Consider the following 25,745-nt stretch of genomic DNA (forward strand, 5'->3'; position numbering starts at 1 on the left):
CGCGAGAGGCGACCCGACGGCTCCGCAGGCGCCCCCGGCAGGAGCAGGAGCAGGAGCGGCCGTCCCGGGGACGCGCGGGCGGGCGCGTGCGCGGCGGGCGCGGCTCCCACGGGCGCGCACCGGGTTTCAGCGCTTCACCTGTGAGTCCTACCCCTGATGAGAACGAGGTGTCCGTAGAACACCGTAGAATCCAGGCGCTGACAGGCAGTTGGAAGGACTTTGGTGGGTGACCTTCATTTATGCATTTTGCTTATTATTCACATTCCATTTTTCATTCACAGCCTGAGACTTTTTAATAGAAAGAATTGATTAAACTTTTTCCCACTGGAATTTAGAGTATCTTGAACTCAAGCATCTGGTTATATGCTGCTTACTTTCTTTTAACAATGATATTTATAAATTATTTTGTTTAGTGAAATAAACAAAACAGTGAAGCTGAGATGAATTGTGTCAATTTTTCACATATATATGTATGTAAATACATATATTTATATAATTATTGTACAGGAAGCATCTATGTATTCAAAATCAGCACCAGTTTGTGAGGTGCACTTATGATCTGGGGTGTGTAGCAAAAATGAAATGATAATATGCTGTGTTTAAACCTTTCAATAACTAGACTTTTCCTCCAATTAGTAGCAGATTTGGTTCGATGCCTACTCAGTGCTAGACGTTGCTGCGTGGTTTTCCCATGGTGTCTTTACTTCTTTTCCTTCACGATGGCTGGTTGTGTAGCACAGGGGAGTGGGCCACCGGGCCGGGCACGGGGCTGAGGTGTCCCTGGGAGCCCGGGAGTCTGGAAGGCAGCAGGCCAGCTGTTAGGACGTGGTGATTGAATCTGAGGACGAGGACGACGTCTTCACAGAGCAACTGCGCCAGCCCTGCCGAGTTTTCTTTCTCAAAGTTCCTTTCTGTCTTCCCTCCCCTGTTATTTACATTAAGGGGAAAGCAGGGAGGGAGAGTCTCGAGCCCCCCAGTGAACTTGACGTACTAGAGATGATCAGGCCACAGTCCTCTGGTGCTGCAGAGAGAGAAGAGTGAGGGAACGGAACTTTGAGGGTACAGCATTGCATTTTGTTGGGAAACTAAAAAATAGGGTTCTTAATAGATATGAGTATAATGGCAAATAGGGCTTTTTAATCCATAAGATGAATTTTAAATGTTCATAGAGGGTTTTCATGAAACATGAGACTCACACATTGTATGGGTTCAGGAAAAATTGCAGAAAAGTTTATTGTATTAAAATAATCGGAGATTTAATCATGAGGACCGTGTTAGGAATCTTCCCAATTCCCCCTGGGACATGGCCCCCCAGGTGGGGACCAGCCTGTACTGCCAGCTGTTTCAGTGTCCCTGTTTGATTGCCACCCGTGATGGATGCCTGTCCAAGTCGTGCAGGCAGGTCACAAATGCAGACTGTGATAAATGGAAGCTGCGACCATAAAGCCCCGGTGCTGATACAGGAGGCCCTGGCTGGGTCTGGCAGAGCTCATTGCCTTGTCACTGTCAGGACGTGGCTCCAGATTTCCTGTTGCAATGAGATTATATTGGGGCTATCAGTGGAGCACACGGCAGCCGGCCCGGGGAGGGCCGGGGGCTGGAGGGGCGCGTTCCTGCCAGACGTTCTGGCCCAGGTCTGTCTCTTCTGAACTTGCTTCAGCAGGAGACTGTCCCCACGCACTTCTAACATCCCCGCTGCTTTAGGAACATGTGCCTGGAGACGTCCGTTGCCTCTGTCGCCAGCAGTCTTTTGTCTCGCCGCCTGGCCTCTGCCCCAGGGCAGCTGATGAGCAGAGGATCACATTTCAGCGGGCACGGGCGTCACTGCCTGTGCCGCTTTGCGGGGCGAACCTCACGCGGGAGGGCCGGGGGCTGAATGCGCTGGCCAGTGTCACAGCGCCGCAGGCTGTGTTCCGAGAAAAGGTGGAACTCCCGGAAGACAAGTCTTCGTTCTCGTCATCCGGCGTCACCAGGCCACGAGAATAGGTCATTCTGTCATTTTTTAAGTTCCCGTTGACGGAAAAAAACTAGCCTCTCACAAATTTAAAATAAGTAAATAAATAAATTTTAAAAGTGCTTAGAAAATGTTTGGCTGATGTTTTAAGTTTCTCTTTGACTTTTTGACAAAGTAAAAGTAAAGTCTCCAATGTCACAGAAATACAGGTCACCTACAATTAAGGAAGTGTTATAAAAATATGAAAAACGAGGGAAGTGAATAGTCTACGTAGGTTTGAAATATATGAGAAATTAAAGCTGTTTTATTTAGAGAGCAAAGCTTGGATCCATCTTGCAGGCGATGCCATAGGATAAAGAAGGGGGGAACTTCCTAGTATTGTTTTCTATATTAAAATTCATAAATGGTACCACGCTATCAAGGTACCTACAGGAGTGAGTATTGAACCATAGTTAAGATGTGGCAATAATAATAATAAAGTAAGTGCGCTCCCTCAGTATAGTTTTTCTTTTGCCACATAAATCCACACAATAATTTCAAGAATGATTTATTCCCTCCCGCAGTGCTGGGGAAGAGAAACGTCCGTATCCGTCCTTCTTCCTTCTATCAGATGTTGACATCCCCACGCTCAGTCTCCTGACGTGCTTTTTGATCCCGATTATATTTTCTTAGCCTTCGGAAACCAAAGCCTTATTTAGATACAGAATCATGAAAAGTTTCTTTATGGCACTTTGCGCACACGCGTGCACGCGCGCACACACACACACGCACACACACACACACACACTTACACACACTAACACACACATACACACATTCACACACGCACGCACACACTCACACACACACGCACACACTCACACACACACTCACACATACACACACGCACACACTCACACACACACTCACGCACACACACGCACACACATACACACTTACACACACATACACACATTCACACACGCACACACACATACACACTCACACATACACACACATACACACGCACACATATGCTCACACACACATGCACACACACATGCACACACACACACACACGCACACACACACACACACGCACACACACACACAGTCTCACGCACACACATACACACACTCACACACACTAACACACACATACACACATTCACGCACACACGCACACACTCACACACACATACACACTCACACACATACACACACGCACACACTCACACACACGCACACACATACACACTTACACACACTAACACACACATACACACATTCACACACACGCACACACTCTCACACACACGCACACACATACACACTCACACATACACACACATACACACGCACACATATGCACACACTCACACACACATGCACACACGCACACACTCATGCACACACACACTCACACACTCACACACACATACACACACACTCACACACGCACACGCACACACACTCACACACACATACACACACTCTCACACACACACACAGTCACACACACGCGCACACACGCACACACACACACACAGTCTCACGCACACACATACACACACTTACACAAACACACACATACACACATTCACACACACGCACACTCACACACACATACACACTCACACATACACACATGCACACACTCACACACTCACACACACACATACGCACACACGCACGCACACATGCACACACGCACACACTCATGCACACACACATACACACACTCACACTCTCACACACACGCACACACACGCGTGCGCACACACACACACGCACACGCACACGCACACACTCACACACACATACACACACTCTCACACACACACACACACTCACACACACACACAAACACACACACACACACACACACACACACTCACACTCTGTATTTTCCAGAGGAACAATTTATTATCCAGGTCTTATCTATACATTTCTCCTTTAATATCTTATTAAAAACTTGAAAACAAGTAAAGTAACTCAATTTGCATCCTTTATCTTAAAAAGTTTATTTAGGCAGTACATAGATATGTTTTAAAATCTCCATAAAAGAGAATAAAGTACTCAGTGTAAACTTACCCAGGCCATACAAATAATAGTAAAATAACTGAAAGTCTAATAAAATACACTTATTCATCTGCTCCAAATAAGTTTTTGATGTTATTTCTTCTTCCTCTCTTTTTAAAACAGGAGAGAAAGTCAGAGTAATGTGTGTTAAATAAAACATTCACTTGTGAAGACTTTTAAAACCTTCCTCAACATTTAAACTATTTCTGGAGACAGTGGTTTTAAAAAAAATAGTTAAATCCCTACTGAGATTTTTAAGCATAGATTTTTGAAGCGGTAGTTCTAGGACTATGGAGTTTTATTAACAAGTCTGAAATAATTTTAATGTTTATGGAGCTGAAGCACTAACCTAATATATTACAAAGAACATAGAAAATTATTTATAAATACATTTTCTTTCACTGTCTTCTCTATTTTAAATTTTTTAAAAAGGAAATTTAGGATTAGAAAAAAACATTCAACAAATACTAAAGTTTTAATTTTGAAGCCAATTAAAAATGGAGAAATACTCAAAGAGCAACAGATATGTTAAATAGCTGTTCTAAAAATAATCAGTTTCACAAAGCTCTAAGCCTTAGAGGAACTTTATTGTTATTTATACACGTTTTGTGTTTTTATATTTCTTTTTTCTATTTTTATTAGTAGTCTTCACACATTGTTTTAGTAAGATCTTTGTCTTGAGTATTTTATTCTTTTAAACAGTCATGAAAGAGTTTTCAGGTTTCGTTTTTGTTAGGATTGAAATGAAATGCTTTAAGATTAAGCATTTTCCTTGTGAAAAATCGAAAGTTAAGAAAGTAACCCTTTTGGACAGGGTTCGAAGCTTGATAATTTCTACAAAAACAATAAGATACTTACACGCAGCCACCAAATTTAAATTACATTGTATACCGGTTGCTAGTCATGTGCTCTGTTCATTATTTTGAAGTTTAATACAGAAGTGTTCCAAGGGCCTAATTTTGAAAGCACACTCCTACATTCAGCCAGCAGGGGTCACAAGAGAATGCACAATGGCTTTGGAACAGTGGCCCTGCTTTTCAGGGAGTGCTCCATCCAGCGTAGCAAAACATTTATCATGCTCCTGATGATAAAAGAAAAACTGCATTTCAAAACTGGGAAACGTGAAATTTGAACTTATATTTGAACATATAAATTACTGAAGAAAAAAAAAGAATAGATATTTGAATAAGTGCTTCTGAGTATGAATTTTTTTTAGGTCTTTAAGAAATGGCTTTAGCCAGTTACAAAGGACCACATATTGTATGATCCCGTCTATAAGGAATATTCTGAATAGGCAACTCTGTGCAGACAGGAAGTGGGTTAGTGGTTGCCTGGGCCTGGGGTGGGTGTGTGGTGGAATGGAGGTTTGGGGGCGATGGCTAAGGTACCTGGTGTTTCTTTTTAGTGTAATTAAAATATTCAAAAATTGATGATGATGATGGGTGTACAAACCTGTGAATATACTAAAAGATGTTGAATCTTACACTTTAAGTAAATGAATTGTATGTCATAAAATCATATCTCAATAAAATTGTTTAAAGAATGGCTTTAAACATACTGCACTTTAGAAATCTGAATGTGGAGATCTTCAGATTTATCTTCTAATGACTATTCATGTGTTTTGGGATAATAAATTATAATGTCTTAAGAATTTAAGTTTCTGTCAGTGATTTCATTTCAAATAAATGTAGATTAATTTATGTTATTTCGAGTGAGCCTAAAACAGTTTATTGGGAGCCTTGGGAGAGGGCACAGTTGGCCCGGAGAAGCTCCCTGAGACGGGAGCCAGCAGCAGGCAGTGAGGCGCTCGAGGTTCTCAGCCGGCCACGTCGCTGCCAGCTCGCTGGAGGCTGCTGCAGAAATACTTACCTTTCTCTATTCGTTTTTCCTATTTGTAAAATGAGGGGCTGAGTTTTAGCTCTCAGGCGTCTTTTTAGCTCTACGAATCTCATAAAATCTCAGTCCATCTGCTTATTTGTGGCTTACTGGAAACTTAGAAGCCTTTCAGTTCGTTTCCAGCAACCTCTGTACCACATTTGCACAGTAAGTGAATGAGGATGGAGAAGCAATCTTATTGTCTAAAATTTGTTAAACCTGCTTTGGAAGCAAATATTTGAACCTTTTGCTAAATGACTTGGATTTGGAAGTCTGATTAAAATATTACTTCTATTTAAGGTTTCGATCAAATTAGATTTTTAAATTAAAAATACCTAATTAAAATTATAAAAATTTCCAAAATTGGAATTTTTGTGTGTAATAAATGATATAGCAAGCAATCAGACTTCATATGTATTTAATAAATACATAGTCTGACCATGCCGTTTTACTTTTTAACTCAGCATTTAAAAAATTTTTAAAAATTTATTATTAACATATTCATTCTTATAAATCGTGGTATTTCTTTATGCCCTTTGCCCGACCTGTAACTTCCCAAACCTACTCCCCCCTCCCCCGAACTCTAGTGTCCTTAGGTTTGTTCCTCCTTCTGAAAGTTCAGTGTATTGTTGTGGCCTTTTCTTTCTTTCCTCGATTCCTTCCTTCTTTCCCTCCCTCCCTCTCTTTCTTCCTAGAAGCCAATTATGAGTGAGACGTGTGGTATTTCTGTTTCTTTGTCGGGCTTATTTCATTTAACATAATTTTCTCCAGACTCATCCACGTTGCTGCAAAGGGCAGAATTTCATTTTTTTTTTTTTATGGCTGAGTAGTATTCCATTGTGTATATAACCACATTTTCCTTATCCAGTAGTCTGTCAACGGACACTTAGGTGGGTTCCATATCTTCGCTATAGTAAATAGAGCTGCAGTGAACATGGGAGTGCAGGTATCCCTGTGACATGACGATTTCCATTTCTTTGGGTATGTACCCAGCAGTGGGATTATTGGATCATATGGTAGCTCTGTCTGTAGTTGTTTGAGAAACCTCCGTACTATTTTCCATAATGGTTGTGCTAAGCATTTTTAAATTTAGAAACATGATAATATGTATTTTTCAGACAGAAATACTTTCAGCAAAATACCGTTTGAAAGAAAATTCCCAAACTGATTAACTTTATATTCTTTTACTTCTCTCTTTATGAGGAAAGATCTTCCATGGTTCACTCTTGAATTCTCTCATGTTGCTAAGTCTGTATACAGCCAACAACTGTGATATACTAGGTTATTCATTTTCTTTTTATCTTTAAGATAAACACTTTAAAGATATCAAAACAAAAAGTCATCTGTCTGGTTCTCCAACACTGTATGGCCCCACAATGTTATCCAGCCCTAGCAGCACTCAGGAGATGGGGTGGACATGAAGTAGGGGAAGTTGGTCTGCCCTATTTTACTTTGCCAGTTTTAGCTCAGCTCTCCAGGGGACTGATCCTTTTCTTTCACTGCCTTGTCACCTGTTACCAGCGTCCAAATATGCAAAAAGAAGGTTGAGTGGCCTAGAAGTATCAAAGAAGAGAGGCTGCGGGAGCCTCGAGGAGCCACCTCCGCTGGGCGTGTGTGCACCCGTGCGTCGGCTTGCTGGTGTGTTTCTTTAATTCATACAGCCTGACAGCAGTGGTCATGCCCGTCCGTCTCTCCCGAGGCTTACTTCTTTGACAGTAAACACTTCCACTCTTTGATCATGTGCAGCACCCCCTATTTATAGGTAGAACCTTGGAACTGGTGAAGTAATTTGAGGCTATCAGGTCAACAGCCTCCGACCTAGTAAGACAAACGCTTTTATCGAGCTTGTTCTGCATTGAGGATACAGTCTGCTTTCCCGGGAACGGATGGCTGCTACACTGCTGATTAATGGGGTTTGCACAGCTTGGTCTCTCTCACAACATGGGGTGCCTCCCTGGCTGTCCACGGCTGCCCACCCAGTACTCGGGCCACCTAACTTCCCTGCCAAAGTGGCTCACCAGCTCAGAGCCAGGCTGTGTCTTTGTGGGCTGGAGGAGAAGGTCACACCCAGAGCCCCTGTTCCTTGTCCAGGTGCAGACTGTGCTCACCCGAGCAGTGGTGTTCTGGGAACAAGGCCCCCGTCTTTGTGGGCTGAGGGAAAGCAGTGTCCCTGGGACGGAGAAGCCCAGGTGTGTTAGATCAGGAGGCGTAACCTGCAGAGTGTGCGGGCGAGGTGGCCCAGGACACAGCACAATTCCTCAGGGGTACCTTCCGCGTGTAGTAAGGAGGCCAACGCTGCAGCCTGTGAAGTGCAGCCTCTTCCCTTAGCGTGGCAAGCAAACACGCATCAATTAGGCGCTTGCTGCATGGGATCCCAATATACTTTTGTCAGGAACAACTTATTTAAGAAGATTCTTTTTCATGATCAAAAAACACTCATTGAACAGTTAAAGGCTACGTGGGTTAAAAACTAAGAACGTTGCTTAGATTTGAGTTCTGTCCTCTGGTTCCTTTCAACTTATACAGAAAAGAGACTTGGAATTCCATCCTCACGATGCAGAGATGGTGAAGTGAAAATTTTAAGCCGTGTCTGATTCGTTAAATATTCGTGTGTGCAGATCATGTCAGTGACATGACGCATCAGAACTGTCACTGCCGGTGGCGTCCTCCACACCTGTTCTGCCTTCAGGTTGTTTGAAGTGAGTGGGGCCTGAATTACGGAACTGGTAAGTCACTGAGTTAATGACAATGCAGATTGTACACACGCATACCTATGTGGAAAGACATACACAAACATTCCACCCTCTGTGGCCGCAGGTAGTGTGACTTCTGGGAACATGTCTGTTCTGACCCTAATGCTAAAAAGTGGTTTAGAAAAAGCAGTGGTTAAGGCATCCGTGTGAGCATTCAGGCATCTCGGTTTGTCTGTTTAGGTTCTGCGTGAGCATCTGATCGCTGGAGTCTCACTTTTCTGTTATTGTGCATTTACGTGTCCTTGTTGGCACAGACAGAACCTACGCCCAGAGAGAACAGAAAGATGGACACGCTGACACTTCGTAGTCAGGATCGGCGGTGCCACTCAGAAGCAGCAGTCTACCTATGTCTGTGTCCACGAAGCGGGTTACAGAGGTGGCCTTTTCTCACAGGATGTTATGCAGTATGTTTGTGCTGCAAATGGTACAGCAATTGTGATTTTGAACAATATCCGATCACGGATAATGTTCCTCCCACAGTCGCATTCAGTGTAGTACTATCTGTTTCGTGTTTTGTTTACCAATTCTGCAAGCCTCAACTTGCTATAATTTCACCTAATTTCACAAATTGTATTTTTCACATAAGTAAATATGTGTAATTTTCTCTGAGGAAAGAAAATTGAAATGTTTAGAGTAGCCAGATGTCCAGTTTGGAACCAGGCTGTCTGGTATTTGAGCTTTACGTTGTAGACAGATTTGAGAAACTCTGCATGTGGTTATGCCACGTATGTTCTGACTAAGGGGACTTTCATGTTGTGTGGCGTCACCTGGATGAACTCACCAAGTCCCAGTTGGCATTCTCAGGCAAACGGCCCCCGGGGAACCAGAGCTGAGCTCTCCTGGCACCTGGGCCACGCTGGGCGTGACCTGAATTTGAATTCTCACTGTCCCCCCACCAGGAAGAAGGCAGTCCTGTGAAAAAGAGATGTGTTCTCTTTCTAAAATTGTGACTCACTGGAGAAAGTTTGCATTTTTTTACTATATGGCAAAACGGCTTTGTGGAAAAGCATGAGTGGTCCCTTTATTAAAACAAAAGAAGACTGCTTGCCAGAAATCAGATATATGTATATATATATATATATATATTGGCCAGGAGTTTCACATGTTTTCTTTAATTTAAAAAAATTAATGTTCTTCTTAGTATTTTCTTGTAAATGTGAAATGTCTGGCAGTGCCTATTAAGTTAAATATGCACGTATCCATTTACACAGCAGTTCTGCTCCTGGGCTCCTATTCCAAAGAAATCACACCTCGCTCCTCGAGGAAGCCGGTCTGGGGCTTTCTTGTGGCATTTTTCAGGAGGTGGGGAGTTGGGCAGACTCGGACAAGCATCCCCGGGAGAGCTCAGGCACCACGAGGCCCTGGAAGCAGGAGGCGAACCGCACAGGCTGCAGGGTGAGCGGCATGACGAGCAGAGCGCGAGTTCCAAGGGTGACGAGCAGGACGCGCGACAGTACCGTGTCCACAAAGTAAAAATACACGGAAGCAGCACACACGCGTTTCAGGCTTGTCAGAGTGGCTGCCCGCAGGGGAAGGGGAGCGGGCGTGCAAAGGGGGACAGAGGGGACAGCCCACAAACACGTGCAGCGAGAGACACGCTTACGTGGTCTGTGACGGCCACAGGCTGCAAAAGGAGGAGGCTCGACTCCCCAAACTGTAGGTTGAAAAAGCCCAAACAATTACACAAGGAGGAAAGCGTAGGGCGTTAAATGTGCGCCTGTCGTGTGCGGCACAGCGGCCTAAGTCCAGTTTGTAGAGGTGGCACCTGTTAGCAGTTTGAAAGCATTTGTGGTACATGGCTCCACACCCACTTTTGTGCATTTACAGATTCCAATTCTGTTTTTACAAAAATGAGGTCGTGCGTGTGTGTGCCCACTGTGCACTTTGCTTATTTCGTGCGCCTGTCACCTACCTACAAGGGTCCCTCCACGCCTGCAGATGTGGACCCACTTCCTTTCTCCTCCCTTCTCCTCCACCCTCTTCCTTCTTTCTTTCTTTCTTGGACCCTGTTTATCGACGAGGGGGAACATGCTGAAGATGAGGACATTAGGCCAACTGCACTTCTCACATTTCCTATTCTCAGCTTCCAATGCTACTAACAAAAATTGGAAGCTGGGGAGGGGAAGAGGGAGTATAGGGAGAGGTTGGGTAATGGATACAAAGTTATAGCTCCATAGGAAAAATCAGTTCTGGTGGTGTACAGCAGTGCTGGGTGTCTGTAACTAACAATAATTTATCATATGTTTTCAAAAGACTCAAAGAGAGCGATTCGAACGTCCTCATCACGATGAAATGATAAATTATTGCCATGACGGATATGCTAATTACTCTGATTTGATCATCACACGTGTATTGAAATACAACTCTGCACCCCTTAAATATGTACAATTAATGTGTCAATTAAAAAAATAAAAATAAAAAATAGGTGTTAATTAACATATTTTTAGACTTATTTATGCATAAAATAAAACAGAGGTAAAGGAGGTGTATGGATGGAAACGCACTATGTGAGAATGCAGAGCTGCCTCTCGAGTCTGGCACTGCCATTAAGCCTGGAACAGAACCAGAATAACAACAAGGGAAACGAGCCAGCAGGGATTGTTTTCTGGTGAAAGGGAAAAACACTCAGCAGCCCAAGAATAGTGTATCTGTACCCCCAGAGCATGAAGCATCTCAGAGAAATGGAATAACTATCAGTGAAACCAGCCAAGTTTTTGCCAAAAAGCCAGACGTTCTCTTTGGAAATATTTACCTACTATAATTGGGCCTTTTGGATACATTACTGCTATTTGTATGGAAGAAATGATACCTAACGTGGTGAATAAATGCCACATTTCACCCTTCTTTGCAAAAATACTTCTGTGACTTAGGAATGAGACTTTCAAAGGACATTCATAAGCATCTCTCAGTTTTTAAAAGCACATGTGTATCTTATGGTTTTTTTTTTTTTTTTTTTAATTTAATTTTATTTTATTTTTTAAATTTTGTTTGTCGTTTTTTCGTGACCGGCACTCAGCCAGTGAGTGCACTGGTCATTCTTATATAGGATCCGAACCCGCGGCGGGAGCGTCGCCGCGCTCCCAGCGCAGCACTCTACCGAGTGCGCCACGGGCTCGGCCCTGTATCTTATGGTTTTTAAACTTAAGCTTTGATTTGGCCATTGCTTGAGAGCTGGGAGAATATTAGTGACTAATACCTAAAAATCTTCTTGAGCTCTACAGAATAAAGTTGCGAAGGAGTCAGGGTGGACAGTTATATAGTTAGTTAGTCAGTGTAAACATTATCACTAGAAACCAAGCTCTCTGTTCACAAGTAATCTTATATTAACATAGTCTTTATATTAATTTCTTTTTTTCCCCCCCAGTTTTATCTTTTATCCCATCATCACTTTATGTGATTCTGGGAATGGTGGACCTTAATTTTTTAAAATTATGTATGTCAGAGATTTCTCTGGCTCGATGTCAATGTTTTCCTTTTTTTATTTTATTTTTATATTCTGCAGCATTTGAAAGTGCTGTCCTTCCTTCATGCTGTCTGGCCCTTGGATTCTGTGGTACCACCTCTTCCTAGTTCTTCGCCATTTCTGAACACTCCTTGGAAGTGTTTTGGTTGGTGCCTAAGCTATTCTGAAATGTAGGCATCCCCTTGGCTTGTGTCTTGGATGGATTCTCCTTGGGGAATGCTCACGTTGCCTCCTGTGCTGCAGCTCCCTGCAGCGAAGGACTCACAGGTCTTCACCTCCCTGGCACTGCCTGTGCATGTCATCTGGTCTCGGTTCATGCCGCCAGCAGCAGGGCTAGAACCCTGCCATCGTCTCCAGCTCCTCCCTCCGCATTTGCACTTCTAGCTGACTTACTGAGCTATGTCAGATCTATTTCTTAAGTACATCTTATAACATACCTTGATTTTTTTTTAATCTATACTAATACCCTAATTTGGGCAATTAATGTCTCAGGCCTGACAGAATCACTTTCCCAATCCACACCTCTCTGTGTCATCCGTTCTCTTTCTAAAATGCGGTGGAAGCATGCTTTTCCTTGCTCAAAATCTTTTAACAGCATTTCATCGCTGCAGAGGAAGAACAAACGCCTTCTCACAACACTGGAGGCCCTGCGTGGCCAGACCACCGCCCACGGCTCCACTCCATCGCAGCCATTCACTATCCTACCCCCTCTCCGCACCAGGACTCCATAGTTCCCTCCTTTCTTCCTTTATTAATTCCCACACTCATGCACTTTTAATAAATGTTTATTAAGTTTCTTTTTTTTTTTTTTGTAATTTGGTAGATACTCTAAGTCAAAGCTTATTCTTTCCTGAATATTCCAAATTTTCTCTAAAAATTTAAAAATAATTAAGAACCTATGTGCAATGGTGAACACAGACAAGAAGATAGAGAATTAGGATAAAGTATGTTAAATGTTAAGACAAGTTAAGCACAGGATACTGGAGATGACGCTAGCTGGCGAGCTGAAGGCGGACTGCCGGTGACAGGTCGATATAGACTCTCAGAAAGAGGAGGCACCTGATTATACCCAAATGCACTTAGTATTATTCCCTGCACTGGGAAGAGCCAGTGCAGGGAGGGCTGGCAACCGGGGGAGAACCAGCCCTGAGAAGGTCAGAAGAGGGTGGGCCGGGCTCCCACTGCTACAGAAGCAAGGGAGGAAGGGGCAGCGTCCCATTAGTTAGGAAAGCTCTCAGCTCAACTAGCAAAGGTTTAGGCACTGATGACATTTGATTGTCTCATATATTGCAAATCCTAGGGGTCGGCAGTTCAAGGGACAGTGTCACTGAGGACCCACACTTCTGCCTTTGCGCTGTGTCCTTCGTGTGCGCCGGCTTCTCCTCTTTAGCTTCATTGCTTTGTATATTCAACATTTTTAGTTTATGCTGCAGTTACCGATAATGTCTAAATTTCAGTGGCTTAAAACTACAAAGGTTTATTTTTCACTCATATTACATGTTGTCTGCAGGTTTTTATTTCAGGGTACGTCGAGAAGCAGCCTCATCTGGAACATACTGTCCTCGTGAGAGAAGAAAAGAGAGGCAGAGGGGAAGCCTGGCACGGTTCTTAAAGCTCACCGTGGCTGGGGTGGGAGCCGTGTCCGTGGCCCGAGGCAAGTCATGCAGCCGCGCCCAGGCACCGGCGGGAGCAGCCTCCTCTCTCAGGGAGGCATTATGAGTTACATGAAATCACTAGGATGACAGCAAATAACCGGGTGCAACATTCAAGAGGGCAAAATGACTGCAACAAATGACCTTTCACACCTGGGATCACAGTAAGGGCAAATTTCCTCCCCATGTCTTTATGTCACGGAACAATATGTGTTTTCAATGAATGGGTGAATGTTACCTTCGTTTGGGGCTGTTCTCATCAGCAAACAACACGTTTCTCAAAAAAAGTATCAGGAAATACACTACAATTTTGATACATCAAATTTCCAAGAAAATACAAATGACAAAGAAACGTAAGTTTTAGTAGTTATTGCCTAAATTCCTTTAGAATTTATATGTGCCAGTTCCCAAAGCAGAGAAGTCATTGCCTTCTTCCAGAGCCTCCGCAGCTTCTAGTGTGTCTTTCTTCCCCAGTCAGTCATGGTTGAGTTCACTGGAAAAATGCAATTCATTGTGATGGATTATCGGCATGAGGTGACTGTCTAAAATGTTGGGCATTGACAAGTTTGTTGTGTTGGTAGGAGAATATAAACCACTCAACATTCATCTTCACTGAGAATTAATTTGCTTATTAATCTGTAATAATGAAATCTACAGAATGGGTCTAGCATAAATTGGTTAGAGATTCCCTTTTGGTAACCAAGAGGTTCAACAATTACCTCTGAGGCTTTAATATTTTAATTAATGACAGGCCTAATTTGCGAATCATGCTCTATGCAATCTGAAGATGTCAGATTTGGGCTGCTTTCCGTACATATTCTGATGTTAGACAACTTCCCAAGTCAAATCACACTCTCAACTCCAAGATGCCCTAAATTGTCCTGAATTCTTGAAGGGGAGAAGCTTCATGATGACTTTAAGCCATTCCACATGGGCATACTTTGTTGGGAGAAATCTCATTGTTATTTTGGAAAACAGTCATCATCTGATTTTGATTACAACATATGCAGTATATCTGAGGATTGCTATACGGGCTTTAAATACTGAACTGTCTTAGAGCTTGTCATGGACTTGGAGTCTGAAAAGGTGTGAGCATGTATACAGCACATGTTGAGCTATAGGATGCCGCTTGCCAACTGCCCGTCATTCCACATGGACCTTTAACTGAGAAAGGCAGCACTTGGGTTTACTGTCTGGTTGGCATAGGAGCCTGAGTTTAATCAGGTGTTGATAGAGAATACATGGGGCCAGGGTCAAGATTCAGGCCCCCGAATAGAGAAGGGGATAGGATATTAAAAGGACGAGATGCATAAAAAGTAAAGGCCCAAAAATTGTGATGATAGTGAAGGAATTTCAAAACACCTATTAATGTCATTTGAATAAATTAAATCAAAATAATTGTTTGTGTTGAAGTCCTTTATTTTCCAAATCTGTAGCAACCTAGACAAAATCTAGGATTGAAATGCAGAGAATGAAGTTATTTTCAGTTCTTACTTCTTCATTTCTCCAGACTACTCAACAGCACTCTGAACATGCTCTGCTACTTCCCAGCATATGAGCTAGAACAGTAAAATTTTTTCTCCGGGAACTAATGCCAAAAATTTCAAGCACAGCATATTAGTAATATTTTTTAAAAGATTGTTGTGAAGTGCTTCCAAGTGGGGAAGATTTGAAAGCTTATAACCAAAGCCAGGTGTGCACTTATACAACCAATTTTATTTTTATTACAATGAAAAGAAATAAGAATCTCTGAAATCCATAGTTGACCATGAAATCCTTCATTTTAGTCTTTCTTTAATTATCTTGCCTTCCAATATTTTGCAAGAAGTGCTGAAGACCAGCGAACCAGAATTCAATGGATTTGGTTTTTTCTTTGACCCTGCATACCTTCTATTTATAGCCTATGATGAAACCACCAATTTTCAGGGGTCAGAAGGAGGAGGCTCCCAGGTAATTTAGAAGCTCTACGTTACTAAAATGTCTATTGCTGGTCTACCCATCGATCTATTCTCTAACCATCTATCCCTTTATTAGAGAGGCTCTGAAGTTCAGCTTAGGCCTCAAACTTCAGGCAAAATCTGTTTTCAACTCTGGCTTGGTTCTCAGCCTTTGGAAGACCAAATAGCAAATGCCTATCTAGTGTCATTTCTAGTGTTTCTGATCTTCTGTGTTATCAATGACATGGGTGATCATCATACCTAATAGGCTTGACAATGTACGTATCAAAAATGAGGCAAGTCATTCATTTTTATCGTTAATATCTGAATGTTCATTTCCAGATATATGTGCCATTCAAAGCTGCACGTTGGAGCAGAAAAATCTTATGTGCTCTCTAGGTTGAAATAGCAACAGTCACTAAAGTATAAATGCACATTTATAATTCCAAGAGTAAAATGCTTTAATAATCACTGATGATCATATTAGCAAGGCCATTTGGCCCCTTATGCCAGCAATAGCCTCTAGCCCAACTTCTGTCAATAAGAAAACAATAATTTTATCCCTGCATCTCTCTCAGTTGGCTGTGAACCTGCGGATGTGATGAAATCGTTGGTTGAGCGAAGACTTACAGAGCAGATGTATTTGTTGGGCCCCCACAACACCTAAAGCCCATGAACTCCTAAAGCTGAGATCCCTTTGGGTATCCTGATTTGTTATTTCAGTTTTCCCCTTACATTATGTGGATTTGCAATCATAAAATAAACTGTCACTTAATGGAGCCCATTGAAGTAGGTTTCTGTTCGTTGCCCTTAAACGCAACAAAATAAGCCAAGTACTTTTATTTCCCAAAGCAACTTGTAGACGTTCTCTGTAAGAATTTTTTTTTTTTTTTTTTTGTCTTTTTCGTGACCGGCACTCAGCCAGTGAGTGCACCGGCCATTCCTATATAGCATCCGAACCCGTTGTGGGAGCGTTGCTGCACTCCCAGCGCCGCACTCTCCCGAGTGCGCCACAGGCTCGGCCCTCTGTAAGAACTTTTGACTCATTGGTGATTCCTGATGATTTGAAAAGAAAAAGGAAAAGCAGAAACTTGAAGTAACTTTCCCAGGGTCACATGAAGGAGGCTGGATAAGGAGACTACCAGGGAACTTGGAGGAGGTGTATTTTGTTGTCGATCTCTGACTTTGTGTATGAGGTCACAAGAGAAAGTGCACTTCTTCCACATAGCAATGGCAAGGATGTCAGGTGCACTCAGCCATGACAGCAGGGCTGGCTACTGCTCGGCTCTGAGCTGGTGACCCATGGAGTTTAAGGATTGCAGGAACAGGTTTCAGCGGGGAATGTTTAGGCATAATGACTTAATTTCTTCACTTAGCATAATAGCAATACTTGTAGGAATTTAAAAACTTAAATAGGAGCTTTAAAGTTAACTTTGTTGCTCCAGATGTCTCTACTTCAAATGCTGGAGAACTGGCAAGTTCTCAAATTAACTTCTATTTATTTAAATCAGACCTGCCTAAGATTCTAATTTCAAAGTATTAAAAGATAATGTAGCGATTACTGTAGCCATTAAGTCTTGCACAGGGAAAATGCCAAGAGTAAGGTGGTGACTATGTTTTTCTTGTCTGGGTTGTAACTATTGAGGTTTTGGGGAGGGCCAAAACACAGTGCCTTTTTTTTCCTCCTGTGCTTGGAACCAAGTGAGAAATAAGACACAGGGGCTGTAGTGGATTGAATTATGTCCCCCCAAAACTCATTGAAGCTGGAATTGCATCCCCCAAGTTTTATGTATTAGAAACTTAGTGCCCACCGTGACTGTTAAGAGGGTGTGAAATCCTATTATGGTAATTGAAAGGTAGAGCCTTGAAGAGGTGATTGGATTGTAGGACCATGCCACAGTGAATGGATTAAAAATGGTGGTCAGGGGTGTGGTTCTGAGGGCTTTAAAAGAAGAGGAGAGTTTTGTCTTGCTCTCTCTCTGCTCTCTCTGCTTCCACCATCTTGCAATGTGAGATTCCTGAGTCACTGTTGCCACCACCAGATGGACTTTGGACTTCCTAGCCTCAAAAACTGTGAGCAACAGATGTCGTTTTTCTTTATAAATCACCCAGTCTCAGGTATTTTGTTATAAGCAACAAAAACGGACTAATACAGGGACCATCAGGTGGAAATTAACATGTCAGATATGTACTGAAGGAGCGAACAGAGATTGATTTGTGGCCAAAGGCACTTGATAGTAAATGCACTTATTCTTTCCTAGGCACAGCAGGACAACCGCAGGCCTTCTCAGCGGGCCACGAGGCCAAGACTTTGCCCTGATCTGCAGGCAGAAAGATCTGACAGTACAGAGGCTAAGAGCTGCTAAGCTGAGGCAGCGCAGGTCTTTCTCCCAACCCATCGCCCCCAGCCTCTGGGCAGAGCAGGTGGTGGTTCTCAGCCTTGGTGGTACATCAGAGCCACTGGGAGGCTTTAAACATTCTGCTGCTCAGGCCACTCTAATCAAGCTACAGAGAGATCCCAAGGGTGAGACCCAGGCATTAGGATTTTTAAAAACTGCCCGAGGAAACCCCCTGTCCAGCCGAGGCTGAGAACAAGAGCTCCAGTGGGCATTCTCCACCTGGAAACGCGAGCCCCGGGGAAGGAGCTTCCCCTCACCTGTCACGATTCTCCAGAAAAAACGCTGATCCAGGGTTTCAGGGGCTGTCATGGGTAGTGTTAGGACAAAGAACAAATAATTATGTCTTAGTCTCTTGAGGCTATGCCGGTCTGTTGCTTAGAACAGGATAAATAAGTGTGTGCGCGTGTGTGTGCTATCTCCATCACGTGGGTGGGTTCCTGTGCCACCACTGCAGTCAGGACCGAGCAGAGAGCAGTTCCACACAGGATCCTTGCCGCTGCCCTCACATGGCCACAACCAACTTCCACTCACCCCGCCCTAGCGCCCGACAGCCACTAACCAGTTCTCTATCTCTATAATTTTATCGTTTTGACGTGTCATCTAAGCAGAATCATATAATCTGTGACTTTCTGGGATTGTTTTCCCTCCACGCAGCTTATTTCCCTTGGAATCTATCCAAACTATTGTGTGTATTGATACACTCTGTGGCCTTGATGTACGCAGTTTGGTTCACCCAGTGAAGATTGTTTCCAGTTTTAGTTTAACCACACATTTGGCAGGTGTATTAGTCACCAAGACTCTGCATGTATTAACTCAAATGTGGCCTCTATTATATTTGTATTCTTGTCTTCCGTGGCCCCCATGTGACATTCCACTCTTCCTACCAGTATCACAGGCCCTTTTTAAGGAAGAACCTTTCTCTAATGTCATAGGACAAACCTCCCTTCAACCTCAGGAGTTACTCCTGTTCTACGTGCCTCATTACTTGGGTTAATTACTCATTTTCTCTTTGCTCCATTTCCCCTTTCTATATATGGAGCTAGTAAGTGTTTCTATTTCTAACATTGAAAAGGTTAATGTGATCACTTCTGTTTACACAGCCTGAGAAGAAAGAGGTTATATAAATTATTCAGATATACATGCATGAGTCAACGCTCTCCCCACCTGGAGCTGAAGCGATAGGTAATCAAAACCAGCTCCATCAGCAGCCTGCCCCTCCCTGCCAGGCCCTGTTCCCTGTCACACTGGGTTCCCATAATCCTGCCTTTCCAGGGGTCCAAGGCTGAGACTTTGTCCAGGCACAAACCACTTAAAGTTGGCAGACTCACCGGATTATTCACTGTCAGCTGCTTAAGAAGGAATGGGCTGCGCCTATACAGGATTGGACTTGTAATGGAATTAAGAAACTAATCGAAAAGGTGACTTGATAAAGCCCTATGTTTATTCATCCAAGTACTGAAAAAGAATGCTTATGCATTGAAAACCATCACACTAGAATTTTCAGAAATTCTGACGTTGGAATTCCAACTAGACTGGCATCTGGCTGTCCCTAGCTCAAGTGTCACTCTCTGGTCACTCTGCTTCCATCAGCAGAGCTCCGGGCATGTGGAAGCCCTCCTCCAGGCTTGCTCCTGCTGCCTGGGTGTGGCAGGGATCTGACCTCTGAATTTCCCCAGAGATTCTGATGCTCAGCCAGGTTTGGGGAACTCTTCCCTAGGACACATTGCAGGAAAGCCCCCACTACATCTGTGCCTGCTCCTGAAACACACAGGGTCAGGACACTGTGCCTAGAGACTGAGGTACCATCGCTCTGAAGAGCCAGGCTGAGGCTGGAGACGCGGCTTCAAAATCTGGATGCCTCGGGGCTGGTGGCCGGGCTGAACCCGCTCTGCCAGGACCTGTGTGCACTGGCTGGTTGCTCAGCTCTCTTAGGTCACATCTAGATCAAAGGCTCTGCAGTCTGCTTGAGAAACCAAGCTTCCTTGTACAGACCAATAGGGCCCCAAAGTGAAGGTATCTGGCCTTCGGCACCCCAATGAGAATTTGAAAAAGTATGTGCATCGCACTGGCACTAGTACCAGGGCCGAGGAGCTGAAACCCTGTGGTCTTAGGCTGACCGGCCGATGGTGTTACAGGAGCACTGCTGTTTCTTTTCTCTAGAACCCATAAATGCAACCAGCAAGCCAGTATGTGAGATGCAGAGTTCTCAAGACAAACTCTCATTAATTTACCTGTGTATCTGTCTTTAGTGAAGTCCCTTCAGACAACACAGAGAGGAGGGGAGGAGGCCCTACCTAAGCAGCCCACCTGCGCCTCTCCTGGTCCACGTGCTCCTTGACTTCAGAAGGCTGGGGCCAGAGGGCAGGGAGGCGTGGGCCTGCGCCAGGACACTCAGACCCCGCACGGGTGGTTAATGCTTGTGCGTGAACCAGGCTGTGGCTGCACCGGAGCACGGGTGGGCCGGGGGACCTCGTTCCTAAGCAGTCTGGGCTGCTGTGCCACTGTGGGCCCCTCTCCAAGCTGTCTGAGAGATTCTAACCTGGCTCTGCCTCTGGAACTGAAGTCAAGGAGCACGTGGACTTCATAGCACATGGAAGCTATGAAAAGTTGAAGCATGGAACACCTGTTTTTTGTTTTTAAAATAACTCGTGTATTGATAAAAAAGAGAGTTTTCATCTCTCTGTCATTATAATTCCTAACTTTCAAACTGAAAATAAATACGATCACATAACGACCTCATCAGAGAGAATGTGGGGACAGTTCTCAGGTGTTCTCTATAAAGACAATGAAATATGCACATAGAAAGGAGGGAATATTTACTAAGGAACAAAAAATCCTGCAAGCTAGATATTCCAAAGAGCTAGCATCAGATATGAAATATGGATGGTACCCAACCTATAATGGTTCGATTTACAATTTTTCAATATTACAATGGTACCCATACAACCATTCTGTTTTTTTCCTTTCAGTACAACATTCAACACTTACTATAAAATAGGCTTTGCATTAGATAGTTTTGCCCAACCATAGGCTAATGTAAGTGTTCTGAGCCCATTTAAGGCAGGCTAGATTAAGCTATGTTGTTCTGTAGGTCAGGTGTATTAAGTGCATTTTCAATTTACGATATTTTCAAATTGTGATGGGTTTGTTGGGATGTAACTTCATTCTAAGTTGAGGAACATCTGTAATGTACTCAAGCTTTGAGTAATATTAAATGTTAAACAGTACAGAAATTCTGAGTACCCAGACTGTTGTAACTTCTGGTTACAACAAGGGGGACAACTTGTTGAAAATCAGAGCTAGCCACCTGTCTTTTACAATAATTGCTATGGCAAATTACCATGGGTTTGAATGACAGTAGAGCTCTGATTCCTAGAAAATTAAAAACTATAAGAAGAAATTTTATTGTTAAAGAGGAAAAATTCTGTGAACATTGAAATAGAGGTAATGCTAGTATGGAAGGCTCTATAGATTCAAAGTCCATCTGTGATTTGGCACCATATGGTATATACCTTGGTTTGTTTTTAAAAACCACATGCATGGCAGATAAATATAAAAGTAAAGTTCTTCAGATCATTATCAATCTGCTAATTTAATATACTCTTTAAGTTCCCTTGCTTTTAAGCAGGTAAAGCTGCAAGTCGTCGTCTTTTCTGCCATATCTGAAGGTCGCCCTTCCACCGGCATCGAGTCCTGAGCGGAGCAGCTTAGTCTGTAATGCGGTCAATCTGATGTGATTACCACTTGTGTTTCCAGGTTTGAAAGTCTTAGGTGCTCAATATGTATTTCTGAGTGAACAAATAAATGAAGAGGGTTGCCTATCATCAATAAAAGAATGCTACTTTGCATTTGTATTGATTTATATCACCTTAAAGAGAAAAGAATTACCTAATAAGAATATAAATTACATTATCAATACAATGGCAAAAATAAGTACTTAACAGTTCCACATGTCTCATCACATTGTCTGGACAAGTCCAAGTGAACAACAGATTTTGATTAGTTAAGGCATCAAATTTTCTAATCATCCTTTACTCACTGTTTTAGGCTTTATTTCTCAAATTCCGTAGCTGTGATAAGTGAGAACAGTGACACAGGATCACAGCTGCTTTTTTAAAGTGGATTTCTCCACCGTGCAGGAAATACAATGTTTTGTTTTTCTCAATTTTCATCATTCTTTTAATTCTTTTACCAGAACTCTTTCCTCTGTGCCTGGAATATATCTTGATGGGAGGCTGGACCCTTAGGAAGATGTAGCAGGACTGTGTCCTGTGGGTGTTGATAGCAGTCTCTCCCATAGTCCTTGTCTTCCCAGTAATGCTAGGGGACAGGTTTTCTTCAAAAATATCTATCTATCATCTGTCTATCTATTTATCTGCCTGCCTACTTATGTACCTGCGTACCTGTCAATTTATCAGACTTAAGAAAACTCTGTTTATATCTATGGAATTTTTTTCTTACTAATGTGTTGTAGTCTTCTTTCCAGAAGCCAGAAAGCTATTCTCTGTGCCCTGGTGCACAAGCAGCACGTAGCAACGAGCTGTGGAAGTTGCTTTGGTGGTTCCTCTAATAGTTTCTGGGCTGCAGGAGGTGTTTTATGTTTAATTTTGTAACCCAGATGTCTGCTGAGGCTTAAGACTCTAGCAACGATGACCCACCCTGTGAATAAAGCTTGTCCTTTGATTCAAAATCTGCTCACACCAAGCCTGAACGAGTTGTGTGGGATTGATAAAGGTCTGGGTGTTAAAGGAAGAACAACTTGCCCTCTCCCTAGGGTCTTGCCCTCCCTTTTCCTCCGGTGTCTTTCACTAATCCCCTCTAAACCAAATTGCTGATGCCCTCTGCCTCCCCAGGAGCTCCAAACCCTTACTTCTCTCTCTGCCATGCACTGAACTTCTCAAGGAAGTCCTAACAGTATAAGAAACAAAGCAAACAGAAGAACATAACGCTTCCTAGGAGGAATCTTGATTAATTTTTTCCAACTTGTTACATTCATGGTATTATCTAGCAATTAGAGGCTAAATATTTATCATTTAAAAAACTCCTATTCATCAAGGATATGAAGTTGCTAGAAGAACCTTTTAAATATCAAGGAGGGCCCTGAAGTTTACAGACTGTGCTTGAAAGAGTAAAGACAAGAAAACATACTTTGAATATTTCAAAAAGGAGATAAAAGGGCCGAGCCCGTGGTGCACTCGGGAGAGTGCGGCGCTGGGAGTGCAGCGATGCTCCCGCCGTGGGTTCGGATCCTATATAGGAATGGCCAGTGCACTCAGTGGCTGAGTGCTGGTCACGAAACAGACAAAAAAAAAAAAAAGAAAAAAAAAAAAAAGGAGATAAACAATAATAGAAATCTCTGATTTCCATAAAATTTGAAGATGCTCAAGATAAAACAATAACCGAAAAAGCTCAACTGACCTAAGTAATGCAAAAATACAATTTTTGCATTGCTTTCTTTTATAACCAGATATTTATTAAAGAGTGCATCAAAAATAAAAGATAGATATCGGCTTGATGTTTCACCTGATCTGAGAAACCAGTTCAGCACATTTGTGCCCAATACTAGGCAGTCGTGTGATTAAAAGACTCAAGAAGAGTTTTTCATAAGAATGTTTCGATTTGCATGTCACGTATTTTAAGAAAAATCTAAAGTAAAATAATTTTACTGAGTTCTTACATAGTTCATTCTTAATAAAAGTAGAAATAATTTAATACTTTTTTATTATCTAAAAATAATACGATTTTGTTTACACCTTAAAACAATTAATTTGTGTTTCAGATTATTTTTCTAGACTATTTGTTTTAATCCCAGCAGGTGCTCTTACTTAAGAGCTCATACTGTCTTTAAAATTACATTAAAATTATGTTATAATTTTAAAAGCAGTTTGTAGTCAGATAATTTTGAAACATGGTACATAAAATGGTTTTGGACACTGTGGTGCTAATGCTGAGTCGAGGAGAGTCCATTGTGTCTCGACAGCATATACCTCGCACCGCCTCTTCTTCTTTTACCTCTCAGCTCCGTGTTGCCTTTCTTTGCCCTGATCTGGGTCCTCTGCACATGGCGTCCAGCTGCCCCTGTGCCCTTTGGCCTCAGGTTGGGCTCATCCAGTGGGGGCATTGGCAGGAAGTCAGAAGGCTGGAGGAGGTGCTGGGGTCTGTCCCGCCTGACTGTGTCTCTTACTTGTGGTCACAGCTCTTGTAGGGTGGTCGCTCCTGTAGGGCCACAGATCTTCTGGGGTTTGGAGATCTTTGGTCTTATTTCACTCTTGTGAGGTCCAGGGCACTAACATCTCCCCCTGCTTCTAGTCCCCAGGTGCTACTTCACCTTGTGTTGGCTCTTTAATCCTGCCCATGCCTTTTGAAATCATTCCTGTATGAAGTGTCTCCAGTGAAACTGCTGCGAATGCCCGTGTAGATTCACAAGGCTTGACTGGTAGAGTCGCTGGCACCCAGTGCAGCCGTGGGAAGCTCACCCCCCCCCCCGGGAGCACTCGGGGAGAGTGGGCTATTCACAATCAGTGGCAGGCTGTGGCACCATCATTTCCTGACTCATCACTTATGGTAGCTCGGGGTCAAGTTCAGAGGAGAGCAGGACATGGGGTATCAAACAGCAGTCGCTCTTTGTGGCTATGATGACAGTAGTGAGCAGGAGCATCATGGCTGGGACAGGGCTCACTGCTCCAACTGCCCCGTGCAGCACGGACCAGGACAACAGCACTGAGGTCTTACGGTCTCAGCTCAAGTGCCTAGGAGAGAATCAGAAGCCCTGCGTGGTGCAAGAATCCTTTATTTCATGTACATGCGAGACAGGCTTGAATGAGGTCTGGGATTAAGTCCTTCATGTAAAGATCACAGAGTTCCAAGGCTAGTCCTATGCTCAACACCCCAGGTCTCTTGTTCTCAGATGAGAACACTGTGAGAAGGAAGTGTGATTCTGGGGTGTAGGATGAACGTCTTTGGCCATAAATAGATGAAGCTGAGAACTCTGATAAGCAAATCTCCTTGAACTTTACTTGATAGCAGAAGTAACCCCTCTAAACTTGCATAAAAACAAAAACCAAAAACAAAACCCCAAACCAGAAACCTTCACTAACCTCACTCAGGGAAATTGCCCTAAAAGGAGATGCTAGTCGTCCTCAGGTTCTGGCTCCACGCTCCTCACACCTGCAGGTGTAGCGAGCACAAGGGGCTCTACTTGTCAGGCAGGGAAGCCTATATACTGAAGGAGTTGGGGGACCTTGCTGGCTGGTGTCCCCAGGGAATGGAGGAATGCATGCGGAAAGGGATTCTGCATGTATCAGAATAAGAAAGACAGAATGTAAGATTGGAACGGATCAAATTTGTCTGCATAGGAGCATTTGCTTGCGACTTGAGAACTAGTGTGTTGACTCAAACACCAAGAGTGGTATTAACTGTTACCTGGTTGGATTATTGGAACCTGAAATCCAGGGTCCTACTCCCCTGGCACACTGTAGAGAAAGACTCCAAAGGCTCAAGGAGATGGCAATGTTAGAATCCACGTATCATAGCAAACTGCTCAGCTATCCCCAAACATCATCCCTGGGCCCAGTGGACATTTCAAAAACATTAAGAAATGCACTGGTGGACTTCTGGTTAGCTGAAGGAAATGGCAGCGGCCTAGGGGTGA

This window comes from Cynocephalus volans, chromosome 5 (assembly GCF_027409185.1).
Source record: "Cynocephalus volans isolate mCynVol1 chromosome 5, mCynVol1.pri, whole genome shotgun sequence".
In the NCBI taxonomy this organism is placed as follows: Eukaryota; Metazoa; Chordata; class Mammalia; order Dermoptera; family Cynocephalidae; genus Cynocephalus; species Cynocephalus volans.